This window comes from Antennarius striatus, chromosome 11 (genome assembly GCF_040054535.1).
Source record: "Antennarius striatus isolate MH-2024 chromosome 11, ASM4005453v1, whole genome shotgun sequence".
NCBI classification, from domain to species: Eukaryota; Metazoa; Chordata; class Actinopteri; order Lophiiformes; family Antennariidae; genus Antennarius; species Antennarius striatus.
In genome coordinates this window covers 9,387,501-9,395,251 of record NC_090786.1, presented here as the reverse complement: position 1 = coordinate 9,395,251, position 7,751 = coordinate 9,387,501, and positions in this window count along the sequence as shown.

Below are 7,751 nucleotides of genomic sequence, written 5' to 3'. Positions count from 1 at the left end.
CTATGGCACCATTTATTTTGAAACAAATAGGTAAACTAGAACAGCCGAGAATTGTTCATAGAATCTCCAAAAAAAAGTAAAACAAACACAAAGGGGAATCAACCAATCATTTTCAGATCCAATCATCCTCATCCCACTTTAATTATCTTGTACAATTACTGGTTACTCCACGATAAATGGTAACTACAGCCTGAAGATCAGTCAAACGGTTCCTGAAGCTTCTGCTCATCTTGCTGTTTGGGAAGATGTTGAAAGATTCAATAATTCCACACACAAAAACAATACGGTTTAATATGGAAAAATATAAGGGGGGTGCACAGACAGAAACCACTCTCACATTGCGTTCAGATACTGAAGTCTAAAAATGCCAAATTCAAACGAATTGTGATTCCCTTGACATTTCATTACTGTACCCTGAAGACATTTTTCATTCTCAAGTAGGTCGACTGGGTTGTTAATATAAGGACACGTCCTGCTTGATGGAAAAAATCCCCCCGTATTTTGATTTACAGAGGAAAGTTGTGAGGGGATTAGTCTCCAGTAGTTATTCCTGCCAGATATTGAGACTTCAAATAAACATCATTCAACCTCAGTTTCAATGGCAGAGCTTAACAGTAGAGCTATATTACTGTATTAAATCAATATTAAATTTAATTACAAAGGTCTTAGTCAGGATATTCTACTGGAATGCTCATTTACCACAAACATATTAAAACAGGACTTCTTTTTTTAAGGAACCACTGTTCCTCCATCAAGTCGTTTTCTAGTTTTGTAAACATCCAGTTTTGCACTACCCATGATAAGATGCAGTTTTTGCAGTAAACCAAAGATCTCCTACTGGCTGCATATTGCTTAAATGGACTAAATATGGTTTAATGCTCAGACAGCACTCTTAAAAACAAGAGATTATTATTTTCCACGGAGACTTGCCTGGCCTTGGTTTATAAAAGGCTGACTATGCTGACATCTGTAACATTGGGCAATTCCGCTGGGACTGTTCTGTGTATCGACCCCAAACACCAGCTCTGAACACCTATGAGGCAGCCTGGCTTTATAAGGTCCCTCACAAACCATTAAAGACCCAGTGTTTGGTTGTATTTCACTGAACAGGATGTAGCTAAGAATATACAGTACTAAAATTACAGTAGGGTCAGTCATCTTCTTTTAAAAACATCAAAACACTTTCAGGTGACCCGAGCATTGTTTGTCTCAAATACTTTTAACAATAATGTGCTTACAGACAAATCATAGTTTTGTCTGTCTGTACTTTTATATTCGGAATATACTGCAGATAACAGAGCACAGTTATTTGGCTTTTAATTGAGCTCAGGGTTTCCCTAATTATGTGTTCTTTACAAGAAATCAAACATTTTCCTGGTGAAGTCAAAAGTGATTTTACTGATTATGCAGAGCAGTGGATGTTTTCAGTTTAAGCATCTAGAATTTTCAGTGAGTGGGTTGTACATCCTGCCTTGAAATCCTGCTGCCTTTGCTTATCAGCTTTTTAGTTGATCGCAAATATATGAGGACATTCTGGGGTTTAATTTATCTTTTCAAAACCTGTCTGTGTTGTTGCTGCATAATGCTAAAATGGTGCCTAAAATTAATCGCAACTCAAACGAGTGTAAGCATCAGCTCCATGTATTTGAATGTGCTATTTATGTTTGTGTTAGCGCCACATTGTTTAAAAGAAAATGTATTAATAGTACTAAACAGTGATAATATATACTAATATAATATAAGAATATTTATAGTAATGAAAAGTTTTTCTCATCCAGCATCCAAAGACTGCAGCTGTGCGTAATTACAAGGCATTTTCCACAATCACAGTGTCAAATATTTCCTGGCGGCAGAATTTTATATTAGTTAGACAGCATTTTTAGCACTAAGTATTTGGACAGCACTGACATGACGAGGTCAATACATTTAGAGTATAAGTATGTGCAATCATTCACTCAGACAAATGTGAAGGGAGTTATTATGTAAATTTGGAATTTGTACAGTATTTGTTTGGCCTCTACAGTAACCCCCCAAAATACTGACTATAATATGAGAACTCTACTTTGACTGTGCTCCCCAGCTGTAAATAAAAATGTAAATAAATAAAACGTGATGAAAGCTATCATTTTCATGAGACCCATTATTGTGTTTAAACATTGTTAAATCATTGGAATAATGGAAAACTGAAATATTCCCTTCATATGTTAAACCTCCAGATTCCAGTGAATATATAATGACCTATTGAATAATCAGTGCATCTGCAGCCTAATATAGACTTGGACTCTAATTAGTACACTAGGAAAACAGTGAAACTACATTTGCTTTATCTTTTTTTCCCAAGATGGACACCAACCCAAACCAATCATTCGACCATGGTAAAAATAACCTTCTCTGAAACTTCTTTAACAGGAAGGTATGCACTGAGATATAAAGAGATTAATGGATGAAAGGGATCCCTGTTTTTCCACTACCGTTTTTCCAAAGGAATGGTCAAAGCTATGTGTTTTAATGTGAACCAGATACAAAAATTTTAATAATTCCAATAGTGCAACTTTTTTTCTATTGGCAAAGACTACAGATTTTGGTAAATTAGCAGCATTTTATAATGAAGCGACAGACTTTGTCTGTGTAAACCAGTATCTGCTGCAATGCCTGACTGTCTCTGAAAAACCCTTCATGCATTTACGCAGGAACACGTTGCATAATTCATCAGCTGTTTTCTTGATGGGGGAAACCCTTGAAGTTACAGTGAGTGATTTATGAATTGCAATACCATCTCTGGGACCTGCCAGATGCTTTAATATATTACTTGTATCGGTTCACAAAGCAACACACTGTATAATAAAATCTCTTCCTATCAGACCTTTGATGTATCAACAGGAAAGGAGCTCATTTAAACCAAAAAATACTTATTATTTTATTATTATTTTGAAATTTCTGGGAAAGAGCATGGATATATTTAACTCATGCACGAAGTTATGGTCCTAAATGTCTCTCTGCAAATGTGTGCTCAATTTTCTTGATATTCTAAAAGCTCAATAGAATAGCATTCAATTGCTCCCTAAAATGGTTAAATTAAAATCTAATTTCCAAGGTATGCTTTGCATGTCTTTGGTAGAATAAGAGGCTGTGAGAAGCAGTTTTCCATGACATTTGGCAAAATTCCAAACCTTGGATAATCCGAGGGAAAAGACAATGTTTACGATGTTTATATACTGTATATGATGGTGCTAACTCCTGCTACATCAGTGAGCTAACCGTTACTGATTGAAATAAGAGTGATTTTTAATAGCAACAAAATCAGTGTTGCAAGTGCACTAAATCTGAGGAGAAAAGGGTTTAGTGTAAGTTGAACCATGCAACAAGTGTACTGATCAAGAAATGTGTTATACCTAATAAATGCTGCCACAATATAAATCATTTCTGACGGATATCTTTATAGTTTAATGAAGATGCTGAGGTTCTCTTTGGGAGTGACCAAGTTGGATAGGATCAGGAATGAGTACATCAGAGGTACAGCACATGTTAGAGGTTTTGGAGATAAAGTCAGAGAGGCCAGACTGAGATGGTTTGGACATGTCCAGAGGAGAGATAGTGAATATATTGGTAGAAGGATGCTGAGTTTTGAACTGCCAGGCAGGAGGCCTAGAGGAAGACCAAAGAGGAGGTTTATGGATGTAGTGAAAGAGGACATGAAGGTAGTTGGTGTGAGAGAAGAGGATGCAGAAGAAAGGGTTAGATGGAGGCAACTGATTCGCTGTGGCGACCCCTGGAGGGAAAAGCCGAAAGGAGAAGAAGAAGAGGATCTTTATAGTTTGATAGTTTTACAATTTCAAAGTTTTTTTAAATATATTTATCAGCTCATTGCACATACTTGTTTATATTGTACATTTCTGTTAACTATGTATTTTAGTGGTAGTGTTGGTTATCTGTGTGTTGAGTCTGGTTTTTCTCTTTGCACTCTGCTTGTCCTTTTTAGTTCACCAATCCTGTCTTTTGTACCAATACTGCTTTATGTGCCTTCAATCACCCCTTGGGGACACATAAAGTTTTTGGAATTGAATTGAATTGAATTGGATTGAATTGAATAAATCTATTCCAGATTAGAAGATAGTACATAAGAAAGCAGGTAAATAACCCAGTAAATGAGTTAAAACAAGATTATTAATCTCATGATTCCATATCAACATTTCCTTTGTAATGTAATTTAATTTTATTGTAATTTCTCATATTATGTCTTAATAAAAAACAATTGGAACTAGCATCCCATCTACTACTGCTATAATTTTAGGAGTTGACAGTATCAAGATTGACAGTTCGTTAATTTCTTAGAGTTATGAAAGCATTGCGGACACAACAAGATTAGGTAATTAAAAGAGGACCAGTTCAACACAAAATAATACATCATGTCCAGAAATTAATATGGAAAACATAATGGAACAAGGACCAACACAACATTAAAACAACCCACTATATATTTTGTGAGTTCTTCTCATATCACTAAAACTGTCAAAGTATGGACACAGGACCTCTGAGGGTCTCCTGTGCTGCATTTCATGTGTTACAATGTATAGCTTGTGTGTAGAAGCAAAGTACATATGAAATGGAAGGGTGGCTTTCATTTAGCATTGTGTGCCTGTAGTCCCAGCCAAGAGAAAGTGTGTTTACATGGCTGTTAATCATCCTGATAACAAGCATCTGTTTCTGCTGCCTGGCTGCGCCACCTTTTACTCTTTACCCACATCCAGAATAAAACCTCAGTCCTCTGCTGTATTCTAATATTTCTTTATCTAAAAGTTATATAATAAGTCCTTGAACAACCTCAGAAATGTTTAGTATGCTGCTTCACTTTGGGCCTGATGTTCTGCAGATTGCAGTCGCAGAGGTTGTATATAGATTTCTTTCATGAACCGTCTCGACCACTGGATAAGATGCAAATTTGTCCTAAAGAATAACAAACCATCTACCATTTGGTAACAGAGAAAGATTCCAATCCAAAATCTATTATACAGTTTGACAACCTGTGTAGAGAGTACCAGTGATTGGACAAAGCACTCATAATTAGGGGAAAATATTGCATTTAAACTTCTACTGAGATATTTTTCATCATCTCTGAGCCATTTTATTTCTTACCTTCAACAGCTCTGGTTGTGTGACTGTGGTCTAGGCTAAACATTCAGCCTGTTCAAATTATTTTATAGTACATTCTCTGAATAGATACTCTGAATAGTTAATGGGTAAGAAAATCATATTTGATCAAGTTGGTACACCAACTCAGAAATTCAGCGAACATTTTGCTACATGACGACAAGGGCATCATATCCTGAAAGATGGTCAATGAAAATAAATGTTTATTCAAGTTGAGTTTTTATGTGAAATGTTGATTATAGGGTTATAAACTAAACCACATCACATGAATCCTTGATCTCCAACAGGAAAACAATTTCCTTCCTCATCTTTAAAGCTTCAGACATTAAAATCCGTAACATTTTATGACTGTGTTTATTGTCTTGCATTCCTTATCCTTGTCTTTGTCGCTGCACTACATTATATCTTATCATCTTCTTGTGATCTGCATGCATGCATTTGCACCCTTCTGACCTTATGTCCATGAGAAATACATGGGTAGAAGCTACTCATAGAAAAATAACTCAATAAGTTTACTATAGTTAAAGACAACAGGGAACTTTTTTGGCAGCGTCTGCAGATCCAGGCCTGTGAAGGCCCTAATCAGCTAAATGTGAAGACTATGGGGAAGTACCAGGGGTACAATATATGGCTGGCAAGAAATAAAAAAGACGCAAAATATTATGACCCAGCAAACATTTCTGTAGTTTCTGTAGTTGCAGTATAACATGGAGCTGCTCTATTTATTTAATTATACAGTCACAAAAATACGTCTTATATCTGAACAGAGTTTAAATGAATAATTACTGCACAATTTCACACAATTAATTATTAGGAGTATACTCACATACATGTTTGTGTGTGTGTGTGTGTGTGTGTGTGTGTGTGTGTGTGTGTGTGTGTGTGTGTGTGTGTGTGTGTGTGTGTGTGTGTGTGTGTGTGTGTGTGTGTGTGTGTATAGCAGTATATATAGGAGTACTGTATAAATGAAAGAGCTGTTCTGGACTCCATACTATAGATTAAAAATGAAATAAATCTGAATGTGTAAAGAATAAATGATGCGAGGAAGATACATGTAGCCTGCTCCTCATCTGTATATATGACTTGCAGCCCAAGGCCACATTGCCCTATAACACACACAATCATAGCTGTGACATAAGTATTGGCAGTTGACTTTCACTGTTCATTTTATAAGGCATCAGAGTCTGGCAAAGAATAGGTATGCATGGAATAGAAGATATTATCTCTTTGGTTCTGCGGCAGTGATCACACATCATCAGATAATGTTCAATGGGGAATGATGCCAAATGTGAGGAGTATGCTTGTAATTCAAAAAACACATTTTCTTTGTGTGTGACTATGTATATATTATCTTATTTTCTTAAGTGAATAGAAAAAGGAGAAAACAGCAAAGCATAATTTAGTCGAACTCCAGCTTTCAAAAATATATTGAACAATTAATTTGACACAAACAAAATTACCTCTGTGGTATCGATACAGTTCACTTCATTACAGAGTAATAGAGAAGCAAGCCAAGATAGTTTTTCCACACACTGTTAAATTAAACTATATAGCTCTGCACTACAAGTGAAAATCATCAGTGTAAAGCAAATGAAGTCAGACAAAAATCCTCACTGAGAGATTCATTGGAGATTTTTTGTTGCATGAGTATAGCATGGCATATCTTTTTGCATGACAATGAGGTGTCTTTAAATATTCATGAGCATGCTTCTTCCACTGTGTAGTTATGTTGCAGGTTACATGTATCGCTTCAGTATTGTGCTCCCTCAACATATTCAAGAGCATGGGGATGTTATCACATAGTGGTTATCAATATTCAAGGAGCGTTGTTTTGCACAGACATCCATCATTGTTGACAGGCAGGCATTTTGCTGAAGTCCCGATAGAATCATTTTTCTTGTACCTTGGGTGCAGTCAGAAATAATATTGAAATCATCCATTCTGTACCATCATTCTGATGCCAGGAAATCTATTTTAGGGGCCCTATCATGGCAGCCTATGTATTTTGAAGCTTTGAGAAAAGGAACCATCCAACAATAAAGTGTATTTGGAGGCTCATTGTCCGGTTTGGTATTACACAGAAACACGGAGTTGATAAAGTTAACATGAACAGACCTGATGTGCAAAGATTAGTCACTGTTTTGCCAAACATCCAGTTCTCAGTGAAAACTGCTCATATGTCTCCAATATTTGAGCTCATCACTCATTTAAAAGAAGACTGCGTCATTTTGTATGATTCATGGTGCATCACCACTCTTCTTCTCTTTCTCCTTTCGGCTTTTGCCTTCGGGGGTTGCCACAGTGAATCAGTTGCCTCCATCTAACCCTGTCTTCTGCATCCTCCACTTTCACACCAACTACCTTCATGTCCTCTTTCACTACATCCATAAACCTCCTCTTTGGTCTTCCTCTAGGCCTCCTGCCTGGCAGTTCAAAACTCAGCATCCTTCTAGCAATATATTCACTATCTCTCCTTTGGACATGTCCAAACCATCTCAGTCTGGCCTCTCTAAATTTATCTCCAAAACCTCTAACATGTGTTGTCCCTCTGATGTATTTATTCCTGATCCTATACAACCTGGTCACTCCCAAAGATAACTTCA